Source organism: Typopeltis vanoorti, chromosome 9 (assembly GCF_054136105.1).
Source record: "Typopeltis vanoorti isolate ZY-2024b chromosome 9, IOZ_Tvanoo_1.0, whole genome shotgun sequence".
Taxonomy (NCBI): Eukaryota; Metazoa; Arthropoda; class Arachnida; order Uropygi; family Thelyphonidae; genus Typopeltis; species Typopeltis vanoorti.
The window spans coordinates 111825814-111846273 of NC_143557.1; the positions used below are offsets into that span (position 1 = coordinate 111825814).

Here is a 20460-nt window from a genome sequence, read left to right on the forward strand (position 1 = left end):
TTTGTAGCTTTTTACCTGCATCTTTTAAAAGTTAATTTTCTGATTTATGTACTTGACATTTTTCATTTTATGCTCTAAACGTACAGTAATTCCATGAATATGTGGCTGATCTCTTCATGCACCACAAGATGAGAGACTACTTAACTCCAAGAATTATTACTACTAGGTGCAGTTATACGCTCCTTGGAAAACATTTCATTCTCCTTTGAAAGCAAGTCAATAGAAAAAGTCTTGAATATATATGAATAGAAAGCAATGCGCATAGTTTGCATCTCTCTACATGAACAAAATGCTTTGTCAAACTGATATCAAAAAAGTAAGTTCATTATGTGGGCAGCTTATTCCTAATTTCATCAGAATTATATGAAAATTCAAAAAGGCACAGCCTATCAAATTTGAAATGTTAAATTCAATTAACAGGATACCTTAAAAAAAGTGTTTTTTTTCTTCTCTTCCATAAACACATCTACGGATAGTGCTGAGTTAATTTCAACCAAATACAGCATGTATTTCTTTCTTACATAATTGTATGTTCCCTGAGAAATTCAGCTTAATATTTGACTAAAATGTGGCAGAAGTTAATGCAAAACTTCTGCATGTGTATATCATTTATACTTCAATGGACTTTAAGTCTTCACTATTCAAACAAAAATTAAAGGGGTTGCATTCATTAGAGGATCATATCCTATGCAGAACCTCTACAAGTCATGTCATCCAACTAATTTTGAACAAATTTGAAATATGGATGCTTCTGACATTTCTTAAGGTTATCTGTAAAATTTATCCTAATTCAACTAAAATAAAAGGAGATTGTAAAAATCAGCACCTCCTTCATAGGCATCATCACATTACATTGCTCGACTGATTTCAGCCAAATTTAGTTGCTTCTGATGTTACTTATGTTTCTAGACTAATATGTGTTGTGAGTATTGGTCAGCACCATTATATGATACTATCTGTGAAGTCCCTCTACAGACTCCTTCACAGATAGTATCATAAATTGCATTATTCTACTTATTTCGATATCTATACAAATGAACCAAAATGGAGTTTGAAATTATAAACAAGGGTGAAGAAAGGAAAATGACTCAGACACTGTAAGTTATATCATACAACCAGTTTCAAGAATTTATTCAACTATTTTACATACTTCATCTAAAAAGAAGAAGAAATCTCATAAAATGAATCTCATTAAAAAAAAGTGAGCCAAATACCAGGAAAGCAGAAAATTGGTTGCAATTGCAACCAGCAATGGCAGGCTGGTTGGTTAAGTAAAATAGTGCTTCTGTTCTCCAACAAAAAAAGTTTTAAGTTATAGGCATTAGTGAGACTTGGCTAACAGCAGATGATGTAGTTACATGGATAGAATGTGATGGATTTAGTATTGTTATTGCTGATGATAGCAGATGAATTGCAACCAGTGAGAGTAGGAGTCAGTTGTGCAAAAAAAGAGTTTGAGCCAGTCTGGTGTGAGATTGAGACTAATAGCACAAAATCTAAAATTGGTTGTTGCTATAGGCCAGGAGGTGCCAGGGATGATGAACAAGCCATGCATCAACTACAATGAGTGCAAATTGTGTCAGTCCTCCCTCCAATCTGTGTCTCCAATTAACTTTGGAGACACAGATTAGAAAGAAATCTAATTTTTTAATTATGTAGCAAATAGGAGGAAGAATGACTATGAAAGGATAACTTTAATGAGTGTAGATGGTAGAGAGGTAACAGAGACAGACGAAATTGTGGCGCTACTGATGAAAGAACAGAGGTTGAAGATTTGGGGGTACTTAGGATATTGCAAAATCTGAATGTAAATACAGCTGTTGGATTGGATGGGATATTTGCTTACATTTTATGAGAATGTACAGAGGAACCAGCAGTGTCTTTGACTAGGATGTTTAATTGAAGTCTCAAGAAAGCAGAAAGAGGACAAAATAATTCCTTTGCATAAAGGAGGGTTTGAGTTTTTAAATTTATTTGGTTTATAATTTGCTATCATCAGGAGGGATGGTTGATAAAAATACTGGAAAAGCTGGTCAAAAGGAGAATTCACTCTCTTATAAAAAGTTAGTAGACTATTAAGGGTCAGTCATGCCTTAATAGTCTACTAACTTTTTATAAGAGAGTGACAAATGAATTGAATAAAGGGAATAGCTACACGATGATACTGTTTGATTTGACAAAGGCGGTTGACAGAATACTACATGGAAGTTTGTTATGCAAACTGCAGCAAACAGAGATGAATAGAAAATTAATGTGGATAAAAGGGGTTACTAATGGACAGATACTAAAAAGTAATATATGAAGGAACTGAATCCATGAGAAAGCAAGTGACTAGTGATGTGCTGCAGGGCTCTGCACTTTCAACATTGCTGTTTAATTTGTAGATAAATGATATAGGAAATAATTTGAAGGGAGATATTCAGTTGTTTGCTGATGATGCAAAGTTGGGGGGGTAATAGTTAATAAAGGTGATGTAGAGAGCTTGCATTATAATTTGAATAGGCTGATAGTATGGGTAAAACATAATGGATGTCAATTTAATGTGGAAAGGTGTCAAGTTATGCATTTTGGGGTATGAAGATTAAAAGCCATGTATCACATTGAGGGAAGTACTCCAGGAAATTGATGAAGGTAGGGATTTTGGGGGTAGTAGTAGATAGAGAATTGAAGTTTAGAGAGCACATTGCTAAAGTAGCCAGAGTAGCTCACAGGATTACTTGGTTATTGAAGACCACACTAATAAACAGAGATAAGGGAGTTATCATTCCTCTTTACAAACCTTGATATGACCACATCTGGATTACTGTGCTCAGATCTAGTCACCTGGGTTTCTTGGGGGGGGGGGGGATCCAGAGGCGAGTGGCCAAGATGTTGAGTGGTCTGTGGAATGCATCCTGTGAGGATAGATTGAGGGTTTGTGGATTGCAAAAGTTGGTTGATAGGTAAAAAAGGGGTGGGCGGGGGATATGATAGGAACATTTAAGTTACTTAAAGGATGTTATAGGATTGATGCAGGGGAAATGTTTCAATACTTGACTAGAGGGAGCAGAACAATAATTCATCCCTGGAAGTTGGGTAAGAGTGTGGTTAGCAAGTGCATGACTAGATTTTTTGCTTTGAGAGTGGTGAATGAATGGAATGGGTTGCCTGAGTCAGTTGTAAGGAATTTGTCTTTTAATGATTTCAAGGAGAGGTCTCATAGATATTGTTTTGATAGTTTGGGACTCCCACCATGAATCTTAGGACTCCATGGAGGTGACTGTGTAATAATAATAGTAATAATTTATGTATATCTGGTACTTATTCCAATGCATGGAAGCAATCATATCCATCCTATTCCAAAAAAAGGGTGATGGAAGTCTACCTTCAGACTACTGACCAATTGCCATCACTTCTTTCCTGTCAAATATAATGGAGAAAATCATCAACAGTCAACTCCTTCACTACGTAGAGGCCTACCAATTAACCAGTGACCTCCAGTATGGATTTTACCATTCTATTTCCACAGCTAACCTTGTAGCGTGAATCACTCACCACTGGACTCTCGTACCATAGAAAGGTTCAGAAAAACTTGTGCTGTCACTCTTGAAATTTCCAAATTTTCACTACTAAACAAAGTACCATACTTTGGTCTCCCTGCCATCCTCTGTAATTGGGTAGCCAGCCTTCTCTCTCTAGTCATTCTCTGTGAGTCTGGTAGATGGCTCCTTCTCTTCAAGCTTCACCACCAATACTGGGGTGCCTCAAGGCTCTGTCCTTTCACCTACTCTCTTTCTCCTGTACACAAATGACCTACTCACAATAACCACTAATCCTATCCATAGTTTTTTAGATGACAGTACTCTTCACTCATCCTACGTATTTGACAAACCATGCAGTACTTTCACATCCCAGGCTACAAGATCATCTACAACTAGTGCCTTAAACATTGATCTACATACTATCCTTCAATAGAGCGAGGATAACTTTATGTTCAATGCCAAAACGTGGTCTTGCCTTTTCTCACACAAAAGAGATCTCAGTTCACCTACCCTTATTCTCAGTAATACATAAATCACCAGAGAAAATCAGATCTCTTTGCTTGGATTAATGTTATCTCCAGTCTTTCTAGAATAAACACATCACATCAATAGCCTCCTGAGCATCCAAGAAACTTGGCATTCTCTTTCATTCAAGAGCCTGTTTTACAACTAACCAACTCTTCACTATATCCAAATCTCAAATCTGCTCATTGTTAGAATACTGTTCACAAGTTTTGGGTGGTTCACCTAAAACTTCCCTTAAAATCTTTCATGCCATTCAGAGGTGAGTAATTAGGCTCATAGGTGATCGCTCTCTTACAGACTCACTTCAGTCTCTACTCACAGGTTCAGTGTTTTAGCACTGTGTCTGTAATAAATTTAGTTTAATCCTTTATCCAAGTGTAAGCAAACAAAGTTTGCACCTGAAGTATCTTCAGGACTGAAGCAACTTGTGGTAAAGGTGAACCAAGCTCTCATCACTCATTGTCTTAGTATCTTCCATAATGCAAAGCACATCTCCTTGCAGAGATGTATAATGCTATGCATTAAGGGAAGGGCCACTACCCAGACCAGTTTCGGCCTTTATTGAGGTCTCGTCAGTGGGAGCCAGACATTGAGGTGGTTCCCTTAATGCATAGCATTATACATCTCCCAAGGAGATGTGCTTTGCATTATTGAAGATACTAAGACAAGGAGTGATGAGAGCTTGGCCCACCTTTACCACGAGTTGCCTCAGTCCTGAAGATACTTCAGGCACAAACTTTGTTTGCTTACACTTGGGTAGAGGATTAAACTAAATTTATTATAGTGTAACCAAGTGGAAGAGAAAAAAAAACTTCTGGTGATGTGTCTGTTTTACAGGTACTTCCATGGTCACTTGGCAAACATCATTCCTCCACTCTCTGTTGCACCTGTTAATACAAGAGCTGTAGCTGCTCACCTCTCTCTCCCTCCCCTCTGGAATGGCCTTCAAGACATATTCCCAAACAATTACAGCCTGCAACTCTTTAAAATAAAAAAAATATAATAAAAATAAAAAAAAACTTCTGTCTCAGTCCTCAGGAAAATAAACTTGTTCAGTTTGTTTCTAGGTGTACTGTGAAGGGATGTTGAGCAGCAACTGCACATGTTCCAACAAGCTTAGTACTGAGTGGAGGAATTATTGATATTATTTCAGATGAGCATTTCCCATAGTGGAAAAGCAATTTGCCTGTCAATTGTACCAGAAGTCAGTTGACACACCAAACCTCAGTTACTTTGAAAGTTCATTTGAGGATCAGATAATTGAGAGATCACAATATGTGCACACATATAGCAGGATACACATATAAATGTATTCTTGAAATTCTCTAACCTTCTGTTTCACTTATGTGCAGCTTTTAAAGTTGTATTCTGTTTTTAATTGCTTGTATTAACACTAAAAGTGAAAAAAAAAAATCTTTAAGCTAATATAACAATACATTTAGCAAATAAACTCGGTTCAATTATTTCATTAAATTTTCCCTAAATGCAGAGATCCTTTTTATTACAATAGGTATTGTGCAGCATAAGCCTTTACAATACCTTGAATGCTGTTAATAAACTTATATTTTCTGCACCACTCAAAAGTGTCAAAATTTTATAAGGAACTTGAATGAGTTTCATCAGAGATACACGAAAAGCATTCTTGCATCTTTGATTTCTAAAATTTCATCAGAGATACAAGAAAGATATTCTTGTATCTGTGATGAAAATCATTTGAGAAAGTCTTGAAGTAGCTCAAACAAATGCCATACTTATTCTCACCTTCAAAATAGATTTACTTCTTTATCATGAAAATCATTTGTCAGGTTGTGCTAAATAGACCTATATTCTTAATAGTAAATAGTGCTTCAAAAGAAAGTATTTTTTTAATATCGGATAAAAAAAAATCAAGGTTTATTGTTATTCCAAAAACTTCAATAAATCATTTCACTGACAGTTGAATTTTTTGTGTGAAATACAGAAGATTCAGTTTTATATATGTTATCTTATTACATTCAACTCTCTATAACAAACTTTGTTAACAAAGCCACATATAATGTTGTGCTAAAAAAAAATTCAATTTAGCAAACAACTATTCCTGTGGTCTCTACAAGTTTGTAATTCTGAGAATAAACGGTGGTTTTATTAGCCAGTGTTGTTTCTTCATTCGAGAATGTTTAGAGATACCTTTTTAAGGAAGTGTAGTTGACATAGCTAAAGGACAGACTGACACTTGATATCTGGCTCATATTGCAAATTAGTTATATCTAACTGGACATCAGAGAGGTTTCATACAGATTAGATATTGAAGGGCCATTGAGCAAACATTGGGGTGCTTAAGGGTCAAAGCTGTATAACTGAGAGGAGACCTCCACGTGGCCTTTAAAGGAATGTGGAGAACCAACCAGGGCTTCTGACCTAATGTAAAATCCCCACCTTCTCGTGGTACACTCTGTTGGGTATCTACCTGGATACTGAACGAATGAGGATGGGCTAGCAATTTGGGATTTAGCCGACCAAATTGTATTCTTATTGGTTAAACCAAAATAAAAAATGATGGTACAACATGACAAAATTTCATGCCGACTGGGGCGTCCCACGGTTAAACAAGGCCCCCGTTGTTTTCACCAGGGAACCAGGGGGAAACAGTGAAAAGTCAGCTACTGGAACAAATCTAAAAGCACACCCCAACTCAACATCACCAGAGTTAAAGATCGGTACTATCAACATAAGAAGCCTGAATGGCAAAGAAATGGAGCTAGCTGAGGAATTAGATAAGTACCAGATCGACATGATAGGGTTGACTGAAACAAAAAAGACAAAAACTGGTGAGATCTTTCTGAGCAATAAATACAAAATGTTACATTCAGGCAATGACAATCAAGGAAAAGAAGGAGTAGCCATAGTATTCAACACAAAATACGAGGCTAATCATCTTGAATGGAAGGCAGTCTCAAGTAGAGTAATATGGGCAAATATGAGAATGAGGAACTGGACAATGAGGCTTATTTGTGTCTATGGTCCCACAGAAGGTTCTACTAAGGTAGAAGTGGAGGAATTTTTTGAGGCTTTAGAAAAAGCAACTGACACAATGAAAAAGGAAAAGTTGGTCCTTGTTGGGGATCTAAATAGCAGAATAGGAAATGATTGTGAGACATACAAAAATATTTTGGGAAAATTTGGAGAAAAGAGCAAAGCTAATAATAATGGCAAATATCTGTTGGATTTCTACTCAGGACATGGACTGGTTATTACTAACACCATGTTCCAACATAAAAATGTGCACAAATTCACATGGAGAGAAGAGGCAAGGAATAAGAAAAGTCTCATTGACCATGTCATTGTTGATAGTGATGTTTTCCCACTGATGCAGGACACCAGAGTGTACAGAGGATTTGAAATTGGAAGTGATCACTATTTAGTCTTGAGCATGATAAAAGTGAATTTCATACTGAAAAGAATTACATGTAAGAAAGTTTAAAAGCGAATAAAAGTTGAGCTGCTCTCAGATGTGAACTATAGACTAAAATACACAAAGATTATTGAAGAAAAAAATGAAAGGATTTGAGAACAGGAACTAAACTTTGGAGATTCAGTGGCAAGCCGTGAAGAAAACCCTGATTGATTCAGCCAGAGAGGCATGTGGTGAAGTTGTCTGCAAGGATAGAAAAATCAGAACTCCATGGTGGACACAGGAAGTTAAAGAGGCAGTGAAGGAAAAGAAGAAAGCATATCAAAAGTTCCTGGCAAATAAATCAGCTTGTGCTCTTAGAGAATACAGAGATAAATGTAAGAAAGGTAAACACTGTGTAAAACTAGCTAAACAAAAGTCATGGGAGGACTTTGGCAAGAACATAGAAAATAAATATCAAGAAGGTGGCAAAATATTCTGGAGGTTGTTGAAGAAGCTTAGGAATGGAGGAAAGAGTGCTGTAAAAGGAGTTAGAGATGATAAAGGTGACATGAAAACGGGAGAAAAAGATATCCTTGAAGTATGGAGTAATTACTTTAAAAAACTGCTAAATGAAACAAGCAGTGATGATAAAAAACACTGACCAGGCATGCAGTCAGGAATACATATCCATACTTTTCATTTGAACAGTTCATTTGTTTGCGGATGATGCGAAGTTGGGTAGGGCAATAGTGAATGCAGATGACGTCAAAATTTTGCAGGATGATTTGGATAGATTGGAGGTCTGGGCTAAGGAGAATGGATGTCAGTTTAATGTGGCAAAATGTAAGGTTATGCATTTTGGGGTGAAAAGATTGGCGGCAGTTTACTGCATTGGTGGAACCGTGCTCCAGGAAATTGATGAGGCACGAGATTTAGGAGTGTTGGTAGATAAGGAATTGAAATTTAGGGGACACATTGCAAAAGTGACCAAAACAGCTTATCAAATCACTTGGTTGCTGAAGAATACGATGACAAGCAGGTTATTGTTCCTTTGTATCGAGCCTTGATAAGACCCCATCTAGACTACTGTGCTCAAATTTGGTCACCTAGGTTTCTTCTTGATGGGGAGGAGGTGGAGAGGATCCAGAGGCGAGTGACCAAGATGATAGCAGGTCTGTGGAATGAACCGTATGAGAACAGGTTGAGGATTTGTGGGTTGCAAAAATTGGTTGATAGGTGGAGGAGGGGAGATATGATTGAGACATTCAAATTACTGAAGGGTTTCTATAAAATTGATTCAGAATATATTTTTGAGAACAGGGCTGGTTGTGGGAGGACTAGGGGACACTGGGCAAAAGTGGGCAAACTGGGCAAAAGTGTGGTTAGTAAAGGTGTTAGAGCTGGGTTCTTTACTTTTAGAGTAGTGAATGAGTGGAATGCGCTCCCCGAGTCTGTGGTGGATGCTGTGACAGTGAATGAGTTTAAGGCGAGGTATGATAAATACTGTATGAATGTCAAATAGTTGTGATGAATATGATTTGGGGCCTCCCTCGATGAGTCCAATGACTCCCTGGAGTTGCCCGTAATAATAGTAATAATAATAGTAATAATACTTGAAGTAGAAAAAGCCATCAAAGGCTTGAAATGTGGAAAGGCAGCAGGAGTAGATGATATTTGACCAGAAATGCTGATCAGGATACAACAAATAGTTGAGAAAGCATGGGAATATAACAAAGATCTCTATTTAAGTTTGGTTGATCTGGAAAAGGCATATGACAAGGTGCTAAGAGAGAAGCCATTCAATACGCTACAGTTATATGGTGTCAATGGGGCATTATATCAAGCAATACTTAGTCTGTATTTGAGTGATAAGTCGGCAGTTAGAATTGAAGGAAGTACAGGAAGGTGGTTTAATGTTAAATCTGGTGTGAGACAAGGATGTACATTATCCCCTCTGTTATTCATTATCTATATGGATCACATTATGAAGGAAAGTGGTATGAAACATGATATCAGAATTGGAGATGTTAATGTCAGCTGTTTGCTTTATGTGGACGATATTATACTTCTAAATAAATCCGCTACAAGTTTGCAAGATTCCCTGACTAAATTGAATAAGTGTTGTAATAGATATGGTATGAAGGTCAGTATTAAAAAGACAAAGACAATGAAAATAGGTAGAATTGTTGATGCTGTGTAGGTTGAGGAGAGTTGTGTAGGGTAGGGTTTATCAAATGAAAGTGAGGAGTGTAATCTGCTGTCGTCTGCAAAACTGTGTATTGGGTTGGAGATCAACTGAAGTAGGTCATTGATATATAGCAAAAAGAGGGTTGGTGAGAGGACAGAACCTTGTGGAACTCCAGCATTAGTTGAATGGTAAGAGGATAGGGAACCATTCACCATCATACTCAGTGTGCATCCAGACAGAAAGCTGGCAATCCAACTACAGAAGTCTTGGGACAATCCAACTTCAGAAGTTTTGGGACAGACCAAATGATGGTAGCTTGTTTAGTAAGCATTTGTTCCAGACCCAGTCAAAGGCTTTGGAGATATCAAGTGCAACCACCTGAGATTCGCCAAACTTCTTCATGGCATTTGTCCAGAGATGGGTGACATGTGTGTGCAGATCTCACATATGTCACCCATCTCTGGACAAATGTTGATTTGTCATCTCTGTTGATTGGCAGCAATGGAATCCATACTGCGGTTGTTTATTAGGTGGATGTCTTCAAGTAGTGCAGAAGTTGGGAAAAAATGTCTGAAAGATAGGATAGCGTTGATAACCATGCTTTGTCAACAAGGAGTGATGCAAAATTAGAATTACATTCATTTACAAATAATAAAATTTCTTGCCTTAATTTGTACTTTGCCCCTGGAAAGCCAGTGAATTTCAGAATGAAGTAAAAGTTGTGTATATTCACTACCCATTTCATCGCAGAGTACTGAAAATAATCTGTTATTTAATGGTCAAGCTTTAATAAAATTAACTAGCTTGACAGTGTTGTATAGCATAGTTTTAAATTCTGGTGGCATTCCTTTGGCCTCCAAAGGAATTGGGGCAAACCGGCCCTGTGAACATACAGGATACAGTCATAGGATATAGTATGGCAAGGAAGGCAATGGGGGGAACCACCTTGCTCATAGTCATTTCGTTAGTATGGTAGCATATAGCTACCCCCATCAGCCGTATAACTGAGGGAATAGAATAACTAGATATACTAGTGTGCTTCCCAGGTGCAAAGATTGATGAAGTGACTGAATCAATAGGTAAGCATACAGAACAAGTGGATGATATGATTGTGCTGGTCAGGACAAATAATTTGAAAGAAAAATAAATGGTATGAGAAAGGATATGAAAGAGTTGGTGAGTAAATTGAAAAAGAACAACAAAATAGTAAAGATTGTCTTTTGCTATAATATGACAGGATTGAGCTGCAGTTACAAATAAGCCAGTAAGTAGATTATATAGGAGAAATTATATGCAGTGCATAGGTTCATAAATAGATAAAATATAGTTAGTTGAAAGTTATAATTTACTGGGATTCAGAATAAGAAATGATGGTAAATGTGAAGATGAAATTCATAGGAGGAAAAAACTACGTTAAACCTGACCAAAATGATTAAAGATAGAGGCGTTAGTAAGCCCACAAAAGTTAGAATTGTCAAACAGAAAAGACAGAAAAGCGAATTGTCTCATTTGAATATGAGTGTGGCGGACACTATTAAGAATCCCATGGACCACAAGAATGACTAATAAGAAGGCTTTAGAGAGTATAAAGACCGGATGCTTCTTGGGGGCAATGATAACTAAACAGAAGTTAATGTACTTTTGGCATATTATTTATGCAAGCAAATGAATCATTGGAAAAGACAGTTATGTTGGGAAAGATCGAAGGTATGAGAAGGAGAGGAAGACTGCAAAAGAGGTGGGTAAACAACATAAAAGACCTTACCAATTTGAACTTACAACTGCTATAAGAAAAGACAAGAGGCTGCATGAGATGGAGAGCCTTTGTTCACAAGATCATCAAGAGCTGAAAACAACTGGATGGCATATAACAGAGGTGTTCAACCCGTCGATTGCGGAGCGATTTTTGGTCAATCTCTTATGTATTCCTCCTTACTTACAAATGTATTTAAAACTGAAAACATAATATTTTATTTATCATTATTTCGTATTATTTTTAATTCGCTTTAAGTGTATTGCTATTGTTTATTTATTTTTCGTTAAAATTGTCAAATCAGTAATTTTCTTATAAGCCCGGGTAAATGAATTAATTTGGATCAGTGAAAGTCAAACAGCGAGCCGAGTGAATACGATTATAAGCAAAGTAAAAACTCAAATTTAGCTTAAATATTAAATACTCCAAGGCACATGACATCGATTTTTTACTTAGGTTAAGTCCCATGTGAATATTGTAAAAAAATAAACTTTGTCTCGGTATAGTTTGTATTAGATGTTTTTGTAAATAACTCTTTTGAAGCTAACTGTATATACTGCTTTAATAAGAATATGTTAGAGTGTTAAAAACAAAGGCAATGTTTTTGTTGCAGAAGCTGTACATGGTGGCATTAGAAAGATTGTTATTGAAACTTGTATGTATGAGAAAGGCTTGCAGGCTCTAAGTGTAAACATCTCCAAAGTCAGTCAGAAAGAGTTCAGGCAACTTTCTGATGGCCGGCAACTTACAATCAAAAGAAAGTGGAGGAGAACCGAAGGCGTGCCAAACTTGAAACTTAAGATGAAAGACTCATACCAATTCTTTGGGGGTTGCCAAACTTCATGCGAGGTCTCAGAGGAGGCCTAATAAAAAAAGGAAATGAAGCAAGCAGAAGGGGTCCCGGTTTCAGAATTGCTGTCAGAGAGGAGGTCGCCTGATCCAGAGTCGCTGTCAGAGACACAGATAGGCTGCCCGGATCCACATTGCTTGAGAGAGGAGTTTCCCGCTTCCAGGAAGGAGCTTCTCGGTTCGAGACGTCGCTAGAGAGGGACTACTTCGAGGCTACAGATAAGGTTTCAAATTGCTGAAAGGAAGCGTTCCAATTGCCAGAGCAAAGTTTCCAGGCCAGAGAGGGATCCAGTTGGCAGAAGTTCTAGCTGTTGAAATGGCAGAAAAATAAGGTAGTCGTCCAGGCATTTTCGGCGAGCCCAAGCAGAGGAGAAAAGGCAAGGCAAATTTCCCGAAGCACCTTCACTCGTAAGTTTTTCTTTTTGCCAAGAGAGAGTAAACTTTTGCCGGAGCTGAATGAGCCCACAGCCCGCTACGTTCCTGATGAGATGCAGCCGAGCCAAAATTTCCTGGAGAAGATCTGAGACTAAAGAATTGCCATAGAACTTTTAGTGAAAGACTTTTGACTGAATGTGAGATACAGAGCCTTTGTAAGTTCAAAACTTTTATATAATTCCTGTTATAGTTGATACAAGAAAGACTTTTAAGATATATGTTTAATTGTGTTAAGAAATATCCATAAGAGAATCAATTGGCATGTCTGTGTTAAGTTATCTTTACACATTAGATTGATATCAAATGTGTAAAGATAACTTAACACGGATTTAGGTAACCTCTTTACGAGTAAGCTTAGAGATTAATAAGTAAAAATTTGTAAACTGAGAGTAGGTAACCTTATGTGTTAAAGAAAGTATTTAATGTTGAAGAAAGAAGGTTCTAATTTTTGCTAAAGAGTTTTTATAGATGGATAGAGAAAGCAACCTCCCTAACATTAAAATTGTGTATATTTCATAGTAATGTAAATAATTGTCATTTGACTTTCTTGTTAAAAGAGTGCTGCCTGTTTGTTTATTTAAAACTGCACTGTTTCTAAAATAAATCGGACTTGTTGAGCGGGAATCTAAGTGAGCTGGCCAAAGCGTGAAATTAAGAAAAAGAACAGACCATGACTGTTTGTGAAATTTTTAATGTAGGAATTTGTGTTAGAGAAAGAGAGAGAAAAATCTACCAGCCATATATTTGAATTCTTTTTGCTAATCAAAGATATTAGTGGTGCAGTCTCATTTTAAATAAATTTTCTAATATCTTAGGCATAAGACTCGTAATGCGAAAGGTAGATAAACATAGCACGTAATAAAATGAACGAGAGATTCTGAGAGAGAGAAAGCACGCATAGCAAATTAGAATAACAGAGAATAAAGTATAGAATAAAAGACATCACAAGTATACAAAGTTAAATAATAATAAAAGTTTACAATGTCGCAGTAACAACTGGATAGCAAAAGTAGACGTATAACAAAAGCGCACCGTATGTGTTTCGTTTAATTTGAGGATAATCATGAGTGTATCAAAGAAATCGAAGACATATCATTTTCACAAGGCATGGGAAACGGATTTTTTTTTACAATGGTAAATGGAAAGTGTTGTTGTTTGATTTGTAATTCATCTGTAGTAATTCCAAAAAAAGGTAATATTGAGAGACATTTTCGATCGCTACATGCAAAATATGATGAAGATTTTCCCAAAAATTCCGATATACGTAAATAAAAAATTATAAATTTAAAGGCAGAACTTTCTGGACAAAAATATGATTTCGAAAGTAATAAATAAACCAATATCAGTCACTATTGCATCTTTGAAAATGTGTCATTTATTAGCAAAAGCAAAAAAAACCCTTTTACTGATGGTGAGTTAATAAAAGAATCGTTTCTTGCAGCAGCAGAATCTTTATTTTCTGATTTTAAAAATTAAAAATGAAATTTCGAATATTAAAGATTTACAACTCTCCAGAACAACAGTTATGAGAAGAGTTGAAATTTTAAGTGCCGTTCTGAATACTCAGATCGGCATAATCTGAATACTCAGTTAATGTCAGACATTCACCAGTATGTTGCATTTTCATTACAATTTGATGAATTAAACGACTTCACTGATATTGTGTTATGTTGTCACTTTTCCTGTAATATAATTTACTTTCTTAATGAATTTACCTCTCTACAATGACTACAAGACTCACAAAATTTCCCCGACTTTAATATCTGTATCACTTCTTACGTGTTCATTCTATAAGGAAAGCCAATTCTATATCTCTAGCTGATTCCCAACTTTACTCACGTGCTTACCCTGACTGTTAAAGGTTATTCCTTGCTGAAAGAAACGAATCCTCTAATTTCTTTCTGGGTCCGTCTCCTCTTCAGATATTGACAAATTTATTTTTTAAAGCTGTGCGAGCCAATATCTTAGAATAGAGGGGACTCTTATTCAGGGAGACTTTTCCAGACTTTTGGTTCACATAGATGAATAAATTTAGTGCTTAAACTCATAAATGAAACGCTTTACTGTGGCTAAGTAAATTCTGGTTTGCAGTCGTAACCTCTAAAGGTGTAACAGCATGTTACACCTTTCTTTCAATTCCCCCCCCCCCCCCGCTATGGTTCGGATTAATGAGTGGTAGTTTTGATTCATATCACAGGCATAACTCAGGTATAGAAGAAGAAACATATTTATTGGAATCTAAAGACATATGCACTTATACCAATCTCACTTTCAATTAGTTTAATGACATGCTGAATCAAACTGATTAATACTCTAATGCATGAACAATAAATCCTTCTTTTAAGTTAGAGATTAAACACATAATATACACATTATACACTTCTAATCAATATTCTACTTACTATATTAGTCTTGCACATTAAACTAGTCACAATCATCTATAATCATTCCAGACAATTTGTCTTATGGACATTAGCCACTGCTGAATAATCACTTAAAGTTCTTAAATACTGTCTATATTCGATTATTACACTACAATGATCTTACCCTTTTACTGACTAGGTAATTACACAACAAAATCTGTACTTTACCATTTCTTGGGGCAGGATCTCCAGGTCCATCTGTCCTTCTTTGTTTGAATTACCTCTCAATACTTCCATAAGCCTGTGTTCCCATGGTGGATCACTATGGTCATCAGATTAAGCTATGCTCTGCACCTGGCGTTGTTCCCGCGTCTATTCTCGATCTGTTTTGGGCCATCCTCATTTCTACTGCCGGTTCATAGGATGCGTCCGCGATATTATTCCGTCGGAACTTTCAGCAAAGGAGCGAAGACAGCATATGTCGACATCTCACGCTTTAGTTACCGGCAGAAATTCGGACATCGAAGGGAAAGGCCCACCGTCCGATATCGTACTATCGCCAAGAAACACCATCAGGAACTTCCGGTCCACGGGAGAAATCGAATCATCAGCTAAATAGGCAAAAAAAGCCTTGAGAAAGAGGTGCAAACCCTTTTTATTCTCCCTTCACTTCCCCCCTTTTTAGCACCCTGTTACTAGCTGCGATAGCACCCTCCTACTTTCTGCGATCTTTTCCCGCCTGCTACTTTCTTCGTCCGTGGGGATTTCGGCACATCGCGAGATCTCAAGCAGCGTCTTCCGGGAAACGAATGTGCGTCGCTTTCCAAGATTGCCAATGCCTCGGGCCAGCCCGTGACCTTTGCACTATTGTTTCATCTAATTTACCCATTCATTGTATACATGATGCATTCATATAATACTAATTTACACATAAAGTTCTTTACATGGTATTACAATTCTACTAAAAGCAGGTAATTCTATTTCTATTTACAGTTAGTACTTTATTTCTTCTGCTCGAGTAGAAGTTTTTTCTCTCAGCTGATTTTTCTGACTTGTTAAATCCTGAATGAATTGTTTCCTTTTAAAAGTTCTTCATTCAGGATGTAACAGTTAATCAGTTAATGGTATTTATTCGCATGGTATTTCAAGATTATTCAAGTAAAGAAGAACTTTTGAAAATTATACCATTATTGGGAAGGACTAGGGGAGAAGACATTTTTTTGGCATTTGATGAATTTGTGAAACAACACAAACTTCCGCTTTTTAAACTTGTGTCTATTACTACTGGTTGTGTTGGATTCTGATTATGTAGAGATTAGAGTAATTATTATTTGGTTCAGAATCCAACATGATCTTCCATCACAAAAGCTAGACTTGTAAATATTATTTAATGTAAACAACTTATTTTACAATTTAATATTCATATAACTACTTTAATTTTGTCTAATATTTAATTATTTAATTAAACATATATGTATTAATAATGAAAAGACTGTATTAAATATTATTAAGCTATTTTAATTATTATTATGTTTATATTATAAGAACTTGTATTTGATAATTTAACTGCGCATTAATTGAAATGTAAATATTCCTTATTCCTATTTGTAGAAGTTTAGCGTTATGCAATACCTCAATTTTATTATATTTTGTTTGGTTGTCATGGAGACGTATGTAAGTGAGCGAGCACGTTTTGGAACACCACGTGAGGAGAAAGTTTATTGAAAAGAGTTTTAGATCACGAGAACAATTTGGCGGGAAGGATGGATATAAAAAGAGAAGAACGCGGAAAATAAGAATAATAGAAAACAGAGAGAGAGAGAGAGGATTAGCATTAGGTTGGAATCGGAGCATTCAGAAATCACAGTGCGATAATAGCAAGTCGGCAAGTCACTCAAGCAGCTAAATAAAGTCTACTAGTTGAGAGGCGGTTAGCTAATAAGTTGTAGAATAACAATTATAGCTACGGAAGACAGCTGAGTGACTACTAAATAGACTAGCGATATTTGAGTTGATGTTTAATTTCAGGGCCGACCTGTCAAGGACACACAGAATCTTGAAATAAAGCACGGAGTTACTAGAGAATAGTAGAGCTGTAAAGTTGAAGTTTACCGATAGCTGTGTTTAGAATTGTAGTGTCTAAGAATTAATTGAATGCCGGAAGGGTGAACAACTGTGCATATGAAACCTCAAGTTAAGGAATTATTGTGTATTGCCTTAATTCATAAATGATCAGTAGTATTTCATGCAAGAATGTTTATGTGTATAGTGACTGACGATTAATTCAGTTATTGCTTAGTAGATTTATTTATCGAGTGCCATATTCTGTTTAAGTGTTTACAGTTATAAAAAGTGTTTACGTATAAGTAAATGAAGAAAAAAGATTATCAGTAAGATTATTCCAACCATTAATATTCCTATACAGAGAAGTCTGTGAGTTTCATCTTAGAATTTCCTTATAATAACAGTAACTATTAGTGAGAATTAGCTGAAGTGTAAAATTAAAAGTATTTGTTTGTGAAGAGGTGTGTTATTGCGATTTTATTGTATTTGGAACTTAAGGAACTGCAAGAAGACTGTACTAGAGATAACAGTTTTAACATTGTATGAGTTGAATGATTGAATTTACCTGAGGAGTTAAAATGTTTGTAATATCTTAATTAGTGACTTGAAGTTAAGTGTAAAATTTGTGATTTTAAAATTAAATGTTTGTTTTTGTTTATCTAAAGTTGTATTTTGCCTGAATCTCTTTTACTGCACCATTCATAAAATATTCGAACCAAAGAGGGTGAATTAAGTAAGTTAAATATACTCGTCCAGTATATATAATAACAACATATAAAGGAAGGGTAGTTGAGAGTTGGTTTATCTTCAATTCTTGAACTAATTCAGATATAAAGTGGCACAGTCTTTAAATATAAATTTTCTTTATATTTGAATTAGAAATCAACTCACAACTTATCAATTAGTTAAGAACATCGTAGTGACTAACATGTCGGATCTAAAGGTACAGATAAGAAGTAGGATCCAACAGTCGTACTCCTGCACTGATAGGTAATAAATCAGGCTAAGTTTTAAAAGAGGTAAACCGTGAGTAGACATATCGGTACACAATAAATAACGGAAAAAAACTCACGTAGAAAGATTATTTATTAGTATAATTTTCGCCTGTGTGTCACAGGCATTTTCAGTACATTAAGCTCAAAATTAAACACTAACTGACAATTCCAAAAAGCGCCACCTAAGTAGCTGGTGTAAGATAACTAAAAAGGTCAATAACTTTCCTAAAAAAAAAAAAAAAAAAAATTAATACAATAAAAAGTTAGGAAAGATTAGCTGATTTGTAAAGTACTATCTCCCATAAAGGGGATAGGCGTAAGCCGTCGGATCTGTTTAAGTTAGGAGAATGAAGTAGAGTTTCACATGTTTCTTTATGAAGGCGTTCCATGAGAAACTGACTTTTGTGAAGAACTCTTGTCTTTCTCCAATGAACTCTGTGTCTAGTGAAGATGGCATGTTCAGAAAGTTCAGACTTTTCAGGTTTAAAGTATTCAATATAAGATTGGTGTTCTTCTAGCCGAATAGAGGCAGATCTTCCTGTTTGTCTGAAATAAGATAATCCACAAGAGCACGGAATCTGGTAGACACCTGGATGATTAAGATGTGGAAGCTTGTCCTTAGGAAAAGTGAGAAAGGTGGAGATTTTTCTAAACAGTCGAAAGGCAACAAAAATATTCAGTGGTTTTAAAACTTTTGCTATACGTTCACTGATGCCTTGTACATAAGGGATAGTAATGCACGTTATTTCCTCTGTATTTGAAGAGGAAGACATATTAAAACTACTCAAAGTTCTTTTAATGAAGCAATTCTTATAACCATTAGATAGAAAGGAAGAAGTTATGTATTGTAGTTCTTTCTGTAAAAGATCGTCTGTAGAACAAAAGGAGTGGGTCCGATGAACCAGTGTTTTAATAGTTCCTGCCTTTTGACTGGGATGGTGATGAGATTCCGCATGGATATAATGGCCTGTATGAGTCTTCTTTCTATAAACTGAGAAATGTAGGTTACCATCTGGTTGGCGAAGAATTAGAAGATCTAAAAAGGCTAACTGCTTATTTGATTCTACTTCTAGGGTAAACTTGATCCTAGGATGAAATGCGTTTAACTTAGTGAGAAATTGTTGAAGTTCATCAGAAGAGCCATTCCATACAGCAAAAATGTCATTGACATATCTGAACCAATGCGTAAGTCTGGGAGAAATATTGTCAAAGATACGTTGTTCAAAATGTTCCATAAAGAAATTGGAGATAGCAGGAGAAAGAGGATTACCCATTGCTGTTCCTTCAATTTGTTGATACAACTTATTTTTAAAGGAAAAATAACCAGAATTTATTACAAAATCAAATACGTTTACAATGTCCGAAGGAAATTCCTGTTGTAATAATTCAATACTTTCCGAAAGAGGCACATTTGTAAATAAAGAAACAACATCTAAACTGATCATGATATCAGAAACGTCCAAATGAAGATCTGAAATTTTATTTTTGAAATCCAAAGTATTTTTTATATAAGTATCAGTTCTTCTAGTTGAAGAGGAGAGTAAATTTGATAAAAATTTTGAGATTTTGTAAGTGGGGGCAACCTATACAATCTACGACTGGTCTCAACGGAATGCCTGGTTTATGAACTTTCGGAAGACCATACAATCTAGGTGGACGACCGAAGAAGGTTTTAAGTTTTTTCTTTTGATCTTCATTCCATGTAGATACATTATCTATAAGAGAATTAAGTCTCTTCAATTGACTCCGGGTAGGATCCGATGTAAGAGGCCTATAAGTTGAATAGTCGCGAAGTAAAAGAGACATTTTTCTCTCATATTCCTTCCTATCTTGAATCACTATAGCCTTCCCCTTATCAGCTTTCGTAATTATTAAATTATTGTTATTCTTCAGTGATTTCAATGCTTTAAACTCAGAGTAAGAAAGATTAGGACGAGGAGGCTTGGCATGCAAAAGAATTTGTGCACATTCAAAACGTAATCTGTTGGCTGTTTTTTGGGATAAGGATTGAATACCCCTGTCTATGTTATGAAAAAAATCCATAATTGGCACCTTATTCGGCGTAACAGCGAAATCATATCCTTTTGATAAAACAAAACGTTCACAGTCTGTTAGTGGACGTCCGGAAACATTTATGACTACTTTATCTATATCAATAGTATTATTACTGGATCTAGGTAAGCTGACTAGTGATTCCAGTTGAGACCAGTCGTAGATTGTATAGGTTGCCCCCACTTACAAAATCTCAAAATTTTTATCAAATTTACTCTCCTCTTCAACTAGAAGAACTGATACTTATATAAAAAATACTTTGGATTTCAAAAATAAAATTTCAGATCTTCATTTGGACGTTTCTGATATCATGATCAGTTTAGATGTTGTTTCTTTATTTAC

At 35.8% G+C, this 20460-nt stretch overlaps 1 protein-coding gene across 1 annotated transcript in view; it reads left to right on the top strand.

The window, feature by feature from the left end:
- Nucleotides 1–20460, top strand: part of LOC150103427 (RING finger and SPRY domain-containing protein 1-like) — a 358201-nt gene that overhangs the window by 151378 nt on the left and 186363 nt on the right. The window lies entirely within an intron of this gene.